Source organism: Arachis ipaensis, chromosome B08, assembly GCF_000816755.2.
Source record: "Arachis ipaensis cultivar K30076 chromosome B08, Araip1.1, whole genome shotgun sequence".
NCBI lineage: Eukaryota > Viridiplantae > Streptophyta > Magnoliopsida > Fabales > Fabaceae > Arachis > Arachis ipaensis.
The window spans coordinates 54,329,734-54,341,551 of NC_029792.2; positions in this window are offsets into that span (position 1 = coordinate 54,329,734).

Consider the following 11,818-nt stretch of genomic DNA (forward strand, 5'->3'; position numbering starts at 1 on the left):
AAATAAAATAATAAATCATGAATAAATCATTATTTAATTTTTAAAAATTCGGGTTGTTATAATTTTTATTAAGTTATGAGCCTATAGGTATGGGCTTAGACTTTGGACCCAACGTGGGTCCGTTTGGTGATTTAGGATCGTTTGGCCCAACCTCAGTCCAAAATCTTTAAAATAAGTGTCCGATTTTCTATTCTAATTATTTTCTCTTATCATTTCCATAGCCTTAGCTTTCTCACTCACAGTATCAGATAGATTTAAGCTGGTACAGTAAATGTTAACGCCGATACGTATTTTTTCCAAAATAATTATATTTTTATGCTTAATTTATATTTTACCATTAAATTTAATTATGAATTCTAATATATATTCCGGACATCTTAATCCCAATTAGCGCAGTTTTAATTAATTAATTTACTTAATTTAATTTTCTCAGATTTTACTATTGCTGCATCCGTTGAATTCACTCTAGGTCTTGGCTAAGCTCTAGCCTGAGGGAATCTGTGTCTAACATATGTGCGAGGATTTTATTATACATCTTCTTAGACTGCATGTTACAGCTACTGAGCCTATTGGTGAAGGCTCTGGGTGAGATTCTGCACTTGCTCCCTCAAATCGATGTTGTCCTCGGGATCGACAGAGTTGGTGGCAGAGGCGGATGAAGCTGTCAATGTGCAGGTGGAGAGGTGATGAATGAAAACTTGTCTCTCAATAAATTTTTCTTTGGCAAGTATACCGAATTGTTGTCAAGTAAGAACTCACAATAGAGTGAGGTCGAATCCCACAGGGATTAACGGATTAAGCAATCAATGGTTAATTGATTATCCTAGTTAGACGGTTCATATTTGGATGATGAGCAACAAGAAAATGTAAATTACATGAATGTAAAGGAAAACTATAAATTGCAGAAAAGAAAAATGGCAAGAATAGTAAATGTAAGAACTAAAAATAAAATGAACATTGGGATTAAGAGATATTGCAATCCTCTGGATCAAGTTCATTCTCATCTCTTCCTCAATCAATGCATTCATTGATCTCCTTGGCAATCTTAAGTTATTGGATCCCAATTCCTTGGCAACCCAATCTCTCTAAGCTTGAACAATTGCCCAATTCCTTGATTTAATTGTTCATGGGAAGAGATGAAGTATGGTCACTGATTATACCACATGTATTTCCAAATCAAAGTGTTGGTAGGATTAAATGTCACTATATCCATCCAAACCCTAATTTGGTCCAACATGAGAAAGCAATTCTAGCATGATCTCCTCATCCCTTTTCCAAGGCTCAGAGGAGATCCAATTATGGAGAGTTTCTTTTCCAAGACAACTAACCAATTGATTTAAGATTGAAAGCTTTCTAGTAAAATCAAGAGAAAAGAAAGAGGAAGATGAATGATAAAAACAAATTAATCCATTGAATTGTAACAGAGCTCTCTAACCCAATTAAAAGAGTTAGTTGTTCATTGCTCTATTCAACAGAGAAGAAAAAAAGTGCAGAAGAATAAAGATGAAGATTAAAACTGAAATTGAGACTTCAACATTCATAAATGGAAAATTACAAACTATAAAATGAACTACTACTAAAGAAAGAAAAAGAAAGAAAAGTGTGTGAGGGGAGGGAGTCCGAAGACCCCAATACAGAATCCCCCCTCCAATCCCGAATGAATTGAATATTAAAACTAAGGCCTTTATATAGGCTCTCCTAAATTACAAAATGAAATGAAACTAAAAGTAAATTACAATTAAATGAAAATTCCTATTCTAGATGCTTCTTGTGACCTTGATTGGTTGACACTTCTGGGCTTGCTTCCTTGTGGTTGGGTGGTCCTTGAAAGAGAAGTGAATCAAGTTGAGGTCCAAGTGCTAATCGTTAGTGCTACCGTTAGCCACACTAACGCTACAAGTATGGCGTTAGTGCTGAAGTTAGTGTGACTAACGTCACACTTGCTACCCAGTTGGTGTTTTTGGGGCTTAAAAGATGCCTCTTGTTTTTACTCCAATTTCATGCCCACTATAAACTATTATATATCATTGGAAAGTCCTGAATGTCAGCTTTCTAACGCAACTAAAATCACCTAGATTGGACCTCTATAACTCAAGTTATGCTCCCTTGAAGGGGACAGGGTCTCTGGCATAGTCGCTAGCATTATTGGCAAAAGTGAGTGCCAATAACGTCAGCGTTCAGGGGATTAATATTGCCAGGTTCTGGAGCTCAAACTTAATATCCACCCCATACTATTATATATTGTTGAAAAGCTCTAGATGTCTACTTTTCAACGCTTTTGGAAGCGCATCATTTGGAGCTGTACAGCTCGAGTTACACTTCTTGGAAGGTGAAGAGGTCAGCTGGCCTTACTACAGGTTGATTCCATGTTCATCTTTGTACTTTTGGGACAGGTTTTCTCCCTCAAATTTAGTGTCCACCATATAGTGCCATATATGCTTGGAAAGCTCTGGATTCCTACTTTCCAATGCCACTCGAATCACCTCATTTGGAGCTTTGTGGCTCAAGTTATTCTTGTTTGACGAAGGCATGATCAGGCTGCCAGGTGAGATTTTGCCCACGTTAGTGTCCACGTTAATGGCACTAACGTGGCCACTAACGTAGGCCTTTTAGTTCTTCGCTAGCGTTATTGGCACTCACTTTTTCCAATAACGCTGCTCCTTGTCCCTCTTTCCCACGTTAATGGTCCACGTAAGTGGCGTTAACGTGGCCATTAACGTGGGTCTTCCTTTGCTTTGCTAAAGTTAGTGGCGTTAACGTTGTCACTAACTTTCCATGCTCCCCTTCTTCAAAGTTAATGCCGTTAACGTTCCCACTAACGTTGGGGCTTCTCCTCTCTTCCACGTTAGTGCCCACGTTAGTGGTGCTAACGGGACAACTAACGTGGGCTGAGATGACCTTCGAAGACGTTAGTGGTGTTAACTTTACCACTAACATTGCAAACTTTCCTTCCTTCCACGTTAATGGCCACGTTAGTGGCACTAACGTAGCCACTAACGTGGCTCTTCCCTACTTCTTGTTCCCTAAAATCAATCAAATAAAGTGCATCAAAGTCTTGCTCTTAATCATGAGATCATGCATCATCCATTTTATCATTCAATTCATGCATAATTCTCATGAAATCATTCAAAATTCACAATGTTTGCTTGAATCATGGTATGAATGCATTTTCAACCAAATACTTGCTTATTTCTTAAGAAAATGCATGAAACCAACCTAAAGCATACAAAAAATGGCTAGTAAAACTAGCCAAGATGCCCTGGCATCACAACACCAAAGTTAAATCTTGCTTGTCCCCAAGCAAGAAAAGAACTATGCACAAAGAATTCTCTTAATTGGAATGTATTGAAGAATTGCTTATGATGCCTTAGTGGGTGAAGTAAATAAGTGGCAGTGGGATGAACTTTAATTTGTATGCTTATGCAAGGATTCCAGTGCTCATTAGTCCTTACATTTTAGAAGTCTTAGATCTTAGGACTTTCATTCAAATGATATTATGGAAGTCTCTTTATAGATTGTCACCTTGAAGCAGCACTTATTTTCTAGCATTTTTTTTTTTTGGATTTTGGCCTCGACTCTAGGTGTCTTGTCTCAAAGCGACTCTTTAGATAAGCTTTCAATCAATACTCCCAAACCAATTGGTCTAAGGTATTAGGTGTTGAAGCACCCCTTAGGATTTACTTGATCAAGCCTCTGTCTTTGATACAAATCCACCACAAGCATTTAACTAGGACAATAACTCTTTGAGTTCTTGTTTCTTTCTTTTTCTTCCTAGTAATTGATGCTCAGAGCCTTGGGCTTGTTCTTTGTTTTTCTTTTTCTTTTGTTTTCTTTTGTTACTGCTTTTTGGATCAATAGATGTTTGAGAAATTCCATAATACTTCTCTAAACTTCATTTCCTGTCTATGAGCTCCCATGCAAGTTTTCACAAACATGCAACCTCAATACACAATCATACAATCAGAACCTTCACTCCTCTTAATCTTTTGCTTGCCCCAAGATTTATAAAATTCTTTAACATTTTCCTTTCAAAAGAATGATTTGTTTGTTGCATTCTTAGAGATATTGGGTGCAAGTAAAGTTTAAGATGATAATCATGATATCAGAGCAACATGTTACAAATCAAATATCAACTATGCTTATTTCACAAGGAGTAATCACACATGCATATAAAGAAAATAGAAGACAATCATGCAATTAAAGTGCTGGAAATAAGTAAGAGAAAAAAAAGGAACTTTACCACCTTGTAGTTCATCTTCATTGTTGTTGTCCCTTTCTTCCTATTCTTCCCCTTCCCATACCAAACTTAGAATGATTGCTTATCCTTAAGCAACAAGTAAAACAATGGTGATGGGTTTATGATGGATCATGAATGTCTTAGAATAAAGTGTGAGTATGCATGTGTTTCAGCAAGCAAGATTAAGGATCACAATAAGGGCACAAGAACTAAAAACAGAAACATTGTGATGGCATTAATAAGTGGTGTTGGCATGGTACTTTGCATGAAAGTTAAGTGGCAACACCAAACTTAGTGTGACACTGTCATTTTAGAATGATGCAAATACCTAGTAAATATTGAAAATTATTTTGTTGCATGTCAACACCAAACTTAGATTGTAATCATATGTCAAATTATTGAAAGCAAACTAAGTAAGGAAAGAAAATGTTACCTACGGTTGGGTTGCCTCCCAACAAGCGCTCTTTTAATGTTATTAGCTTGACATGTTGTTCATGAATTTCTTCCTCTTCTTCCAGTTTGTTAAGAGGAATGACCTCAAGAGGAAAGAGGAGCCAGTTAATGCCCCTTGTTTTGACTGCCTCTCCCCAGCAAGCTTTCTTTTGTTGTTAGCTTGAGTAAACTTGCTTGTTGGGGTAGGGGTGGGATGACTTTTGGTTGACCTTTTCTTCTTCATGGATATTGTCCTTCTTTTCTTGGTCACCATCCTCTTTTTAGTGCTCATGCTGATTGCCTTCACCACCTTGATTTCAGTACTTGGGTGTTGTATGATGGTTGGAGCATCCTCCTCATCAAGAGCTTCTTGAATTAGTGGTTCAATGAACTCACCCTTTATGCAACTCTCTGTTTTATTAGAGTAGTGTGGACTCCCTTGATTGACTTCCTCCCTTTCTTCTGCATGATGTTGCATTGAGCCTTTTGGGAGTGAGTTTGCATGTTCCTTTGCCACCCTTAGTAATCTCTGTGGGTATGGAGCTTTGGGCTTATATACTCTCATAACCTCCTCCTTCTTTATAGAAATTTCACTTGATATGGATGCCTCTTTTTCTTGTTCTTCTGATTCCCCCCTTGTTCTTGACGATTGAATGAACTCCTCTGTTTTTGGAGGGAGTGAAGTGGTCTCTCTTTGTGATCTCAGCTCTTCAATGAATTGTTCTTCAGAATAGGATTGTGCTGTCTATCTTAATCTTTCTTCATGCTCCCTTTTTGCTATTTTCTCCTCTTCGTTTGTCTTTATTATTTCTTCAAGGAGGAGTTCTATCCTAGCAAGTCTATCTTCTTCTCTTCTTTTTTTGAGTTCTTCAATGATGAGTTTCATCCTAGCAAGTCTATCTAAAGAAGGTTAGGTGGGTTGTGATGGTTGGTTGGGGTTGGCTTGTGAATGGAATTGATTGTTTTGTGATTGTGTGTTCAGAAAGTGGTATAACTCTTGTGGGTAATGGATTGAGTTTTGTGGATGGTGAGATGAATTGTATGAATTTGGGACGGAATTTTCTGCTGAGGTATACTCAAGTGATGAAGAATTTAGGCATGTAAAACTTGGAGGTGAGGTTGGATAATTGAGAGGTGATGGCTCTTGATGAATGGGGTATGAATGGGTGAAATCTCTTTGATTTTGATCTTTCCAGCCACAACTTGAGTAGTGATCAATTTCACCAAAATATGGACCATTTTGTGGCTCTGGAAAGTACCCCATTTCATGTTCTTGATACTTCCACCCACCATGAGCAAAGTAATGTGAATCATTCCGTGGTGGTGGAGAGTTTCTCATGAAATTTGATTGACTAAAATCTGATGGATGCTCCTTTCTTCCCTGCAAAAAGCTCTGTCTCAAACAATAATCACCAAAAGAAATTAGAATCTCCATTGTAATAAATGAGGGATTCTTAGTGAGGCAATATCACAAACAGTTAGTTAGCAAAAGAAAATAAAGAAACAAAAGAAAACAAAAACAAAAGAAAAGTGTCTAATCTAGTAAATCAATCAACCGGTAGTTTGTTAATCACAATTAATCCCAGGCAACGACGCCATAAACTTGATGCACGGAAACTTGTCTCTCAACAAATTTTCCTTCGGCAAGTATACCGAATTGTCGTCGAGTAAAAACTCACAATAGAGTGAGGTCGAATCCCACAGGGATTAACGGATTAAGCAATCAATGGTTAATTGATTATCCTAGTTAGACGGTTCATATTTGGATGATGAGCAATGACGTTGTGATTTTTGCCAGTAAAGAATTTCATAAAAATAGTTGCGTTGTAGATATAGTCTCTAAACCAATAAAAATCCCTTCGTACAAACGTTTTGGTTGTCACAAGTAACAAACCCCTTAAAAATTGTTAACCGAGTATTGAAACCTCGGCTCGTCTTCTCAAGGAACTACAAGGAAGTATGTTCTTATTATTGGCTATAAAGGTCGTAATCGGGGTTTAGAAGGTGAGAAGCAAGTGATTTGAATGACAAGTAAAGTAAATGGCAATTAAAATAAATAAATACTGTAAAGCAAACTTTTGGCAAGGTAAAAGAAATTGGAAGTCTAACTTAGTTATCTCTCTCAACAATGATGAAAGTTGAATCTAAATTCCACTTAGTTGACCTTTACTAAAGCAAAGGAAAGTCAAGGGACTAATTAGTTTGACCTTCGAATCTTATTTATTTCCTAAGAAAAAGTTGGGATTATTGAAGTTCAGTTCAATTAGCAAGATAACGATTATCAATTACACTGAGTTGGTAACTGTTGAGTTACTGATTTCTTAACCAAGACCAAAAGGGGAAAAAGTAAATTGCTGGAATAAAATATCTTCAGATCGGAAACAATGATAACATAAATTAAAAAGAGCAATCATAAACTGAAAATACCTCAAATATCATTAATTCAAATAATAATCTATATCATGGAATAATTCATAAATTCAATTATAAAAGTAAATAATCAACTCAAGTGTTGGAATAAATAAAAGTGAAAGGGAAGCTAAAACAAAGAAACGTAAAACCTGGATCGAGAGTCACTCTTACAAACTAAGAGAAGTCCTAAATCCTAAGAGAGAGAGGAGAGAACCTCTCTCAAGACTAAATCTAAATCATGGGAAGTAAAAATTGGCGAGCTCTCCTTTGAATGGATGCATTCCCCCACTTTATAACCTCTAGTCTGTGTGTTCTGTACCTGGATCTGGGCCAAAAGGGCTTCAGAAATCGCTGGGAGCGTATTCTGTAAATTCTGATACGTGGCCTCTGTCACGCGTCCGCGTGGGTCACGCGGTCGCGTCATCTGGAGTTTTCCTTGTGGTGCGGTTGCGTCGGTCACGCGTCCGCATCGAATGCGCTATGCTCAAGTCGCGCGGCCGCGTCAGTCATGCGGTCGCGTCGCTGCTTCTTCGCTCCTGGCACGCGATCGCGTCGTCCATGCGATCGCGTGGATGCCAGTTTCTTCAAAACTCCGTTTCACACTTTCCTTCCATTTTTGTTCGTTTCCTTTTCCATCCTTTAAGTCATTCTGTCTTAGAAAATCTGAAACTACTCAACACACTAATCACGGCATCAAATGGAAATAAAGGTAATTAAAATAATTAATTTTAAAGCTTAGGAAACATATTTTTCACGTACATCACCTAATAAGGAAGGGAAAGTAAAACCATGCAATTAATATGAATAAGTGGGTGAAGGATTGAATAAATCACTCAAACTAAGCACAAAATAACTCATGAAATATGGGTTTATCAACCTCCCCACACTTAAACAATAGCATGTCCTCATGCTAAATCCAAGGTAAAGAATAAGGTAAGGTTAAAGTGGTGGAATGTTATGCAATGCAACCTATTCTAAATGCATTTACCTAAATGAGTCATGCAATTCCAATTTATCCACTCAGATATAAAGCTTACACATAGTCAAATTAATTCACATTCTCAAGGAGTCATATATATATATATATATATAGCCAACCCTTAAATAATAAAGCACTTTTGCAAATGAGATGGGAAAAAAATATTGTACAAACTTGCAAAACAATTAGTAATTTAAGCACAGATATATGTTGATGAGCTATTGAACCCTCACTGGAATTTGTGTTTACCCTCTAGTCACTCAGTGTTTATTGGGTTTATTCACTCTACTTTTCTTTTTATTCTTACTTTCTATAACTTTGTTCTTCATCTAACCAATCAACATTATAGAGTACAGTCATACCAAAAGTCATGAGGTCTTTAATTAAGGTTGAAAATTCCTATTCTAGATGCTTCTTGTGACCTTGATTGGTTGATACTTGTGGGCTTGCTTCCTTGTGGTTGGGTGGTCCTTGAAAGAGAAGTGAATCAAGTTGAGGTCTAGGTACTAATCGTTAGTGCTACCGTTTGCCACACTAACGCTACAAGTATGGTGTTAGTGCTGAAGTTAGTGTGGCTAACGTCACACTTGCTTCCTAGTTGGTATTTTTGGGGCTTAAAATATTCCTCTTGTTTGTACTCCAATTTCATGCCCACTATAGACTATTATATATCATTGGAAAGCTCTGAATGTCATATTTCTAATGCAACTGAAATCACCTCGATTGGACCTCTGTAACTCAAGTTATACTCCCTTGAAGGGGACAGGGTCGCTGGCGTAGTCGCTGGCGTTATTGGCAAAAGTGAGTGCCAATAACGTCAGCGTTCAGGGGATTAATATTGCCAGGTTCTGGAGCTCAAAATTAATGTCCATCCCATACTATTATATATTATTGAAAAGCCCTGGATGTCTAATTTTCAACGCCTTTGGAAGCGCATCATTTGGAGCTCTACAGCTCGAGTTACACTTCTTGGAAGGTGAAGAGGTCAACTGGCCTTACTACAGGTTGATACCATGTTCATCTTTGCACTTTCGGGGCAGGTTTTCTTCCTCAAATTTAGTGTCCACCATATAGTGTCATATATTCTTGGAAAGCTCTGGATTTCTACTTTCCAATGCCACTCGAATCACCTCATTTAGAGCTTTGTGGCTCAAGTTATTCTTGTTTGAAGAAGGCATGGTCAGGCTGCCAGGTGAGATTTTGCCCACGTTAGTGTCCATGTTAATGGCACTAACGTGGCTACTAACGTAGGCCTCTTAGTTCTTCGATAGCATTATTGGCACTCACTTTTTCCAATAACGCTGCTCTTTGTCCCTCTTTTCCAGGTTAATGGTCTACGTTAGTGGCGTTAACGTGGCCATTAACGTGGGTCTTCCTTTGCTTTGCTAAAGTTAGTGGCGTTAACGTTGCCACTAACTTTCCATGCTCCCCTTCTTTAAAGTTAATGCCGTTAACGTTCCCACTAACGTTGGAGCTTCTTCTCTCTTCCACGTTAGTGGTGCTAACAGGACAACTAACGTGGGCTGAGATGACCTTCGAAGACGTTAGTGGTGTTAACTTTACCACTAACGTTGCAAACTTTCCTTCCTTTCATGTTAATGGCCACGTTAGTGGCACTAACGTAGCCACTAACGTGGCTCTTCTCTGCTTCTTGTTACCTAAAATCAATCAAACAAAGTGCATCAAAGTCTTGCTCTTAATCATGAGATCATGCATCATCTATTTTATCATTCAATTCATGCATAATTCTCATGAAATCATTCAAAATTCACAATGTTTGCTTGAATCATGGTATGAATGCATTTTCAACCAAATACTTGCTTATTTCTTAAGAAAATGCATGAAACCAACCTAAACCATACAAAAAATGGCTAGTAAAACTAGCCAGGATGCCCTGGCATCAAGAGGTTATTGGAAAAGAAAAATCTCAACCCATAGACGTGATTCTTGTATGGCTTAGATGCGGTCTTGTGCCAACTCGCATCAGGAGCGATGACTAAATCAGCGGAGTTGTTGCTGTCCTCTCTAGTATGTTGAGATTGCTGGGTTATAACCTCCAATCTCTGCACGTAGGACTCTTGTGTAGAGATATGTTATGATTAGGATGACTAATTGAAAACTTTACATCATGTGATGTTTACTCACATAATGATCCGTAGACCGCTGATGAGTAAATCTCTCTTCGTCCTCCTTCAAGGTATAAGTATACTTGAAGGTCTCTGCCATCGCCCGTAACAATCTAACGAATTAGACTATACATATTGAAACAATATGTTAAATAAAGTAAAAATGACATTATATGTCAAAGAAAAAAAATGAACTTAATAACAAAATGAAACAAGTTACATACCAGCTTGCCCTTTGTCTTCATGAAAATCACTGGCCCGCTGGTATGTTGTGATAACCTGGCCGATGCCCTGTTAGTGTGCTGGTGTGCACGAATCCCCACACTTCGTGCACTAAACCAGCAAGTGCACTGAGTTGTCCAAGTAATATCTGAACGAGTCAGGGTCGATCCCACAAAGATTGTGATTTGAAGCAAGCTATAGTTATCTTGCAGATCTTAGTCAGACAAATAGAAGAGTTGTTGGATTTGGTTAAAAGCATAAAAGGAATAAAGATGGAATTACTAGGTTTGATTATAATCAGTGATAAGAAGATGGTTAAGGCTTGGAGATGCTTTGTTCTTCTGGATTAATTCCGGTCTTACTGTCTTCTTCAACTGTGAGTGATTTATTCTATGGCAGGCTGTATGTGATTGATGCTGGTTAAGAGGTTGCCAATGCTCCTCCAGATCTAAACCCCAGGGTTAGTGTGGATCTATTCTGATTGAGGGTGAAGCTCCTGCAGTCCATTCTCCTTAATGATCCTACTAAAAATGCCACAGACAAGGTCAAATCTTCCAGATCAGAGAATGCTGCGCCTTTGGGTTCTAGCCTCTACCACAAAGACTCTAATCTCCCCATACCTCGGCTGAACTGATGTTTCGAGAAGTCCCCGACGAAGTCGTGGATTAGTCGTCTAAGAGATGTATAATCAAGCTGGTGGTTCAATGCTTTCCAGTTACGTAGTCATACAAACCCAAGAAGAACACGGGTGATTGTTAGGCACGCGGTCTTAGAATGAATAACGAAGATATATCTTAGAATAGAGAATCAAACATGGATTGAAAAGAAACAGTAATACTTTTATTGATCCATAAAACTCAGCAGGGCTCCTCCCCTCAACCTAGGAGGTTTAGAAACTCATACTGATAGAAAATACAATGATGAATGTGTAAAGTGTACGTCCCCACTTAATAAGAGGTGTAAAAGTCTTTAAATACTAAAACTAATGACTAAGGATTACATTAAGAAGGGTAAAATAGTCTTTTAGTGCTAAAATCCACTTTTGGGGCCTACTTGGTGAGTGTTTGGGCTGAGCTTTGATGAGATACACGTGCTACGAGGTCTCTTAGGCATGGAACGCCAGCTAGGGGGTAGGTAGCTGGCGTTCGATGCGAGTTTTAGGCCTTCTATTCCAAAGAAAAGTATGAACTATTATATATTGATGGAAAGCTCCGGAAGTCAGCTTTCCATAGCCATTGAGAGCGCTCTATTTGGACTTCTGTAGGTCAGATCTAGACAGCATCTGCAGTGCTTTCTCTGTCTCTGAATCAGACTTTTGCTCCAGCTCCTCAATTTCAACCAGAAAATACCTGAAATTGCACAAAAATACACAAACTCAAAGTAGAATCCAAAAATGTGAATTTTGCACTA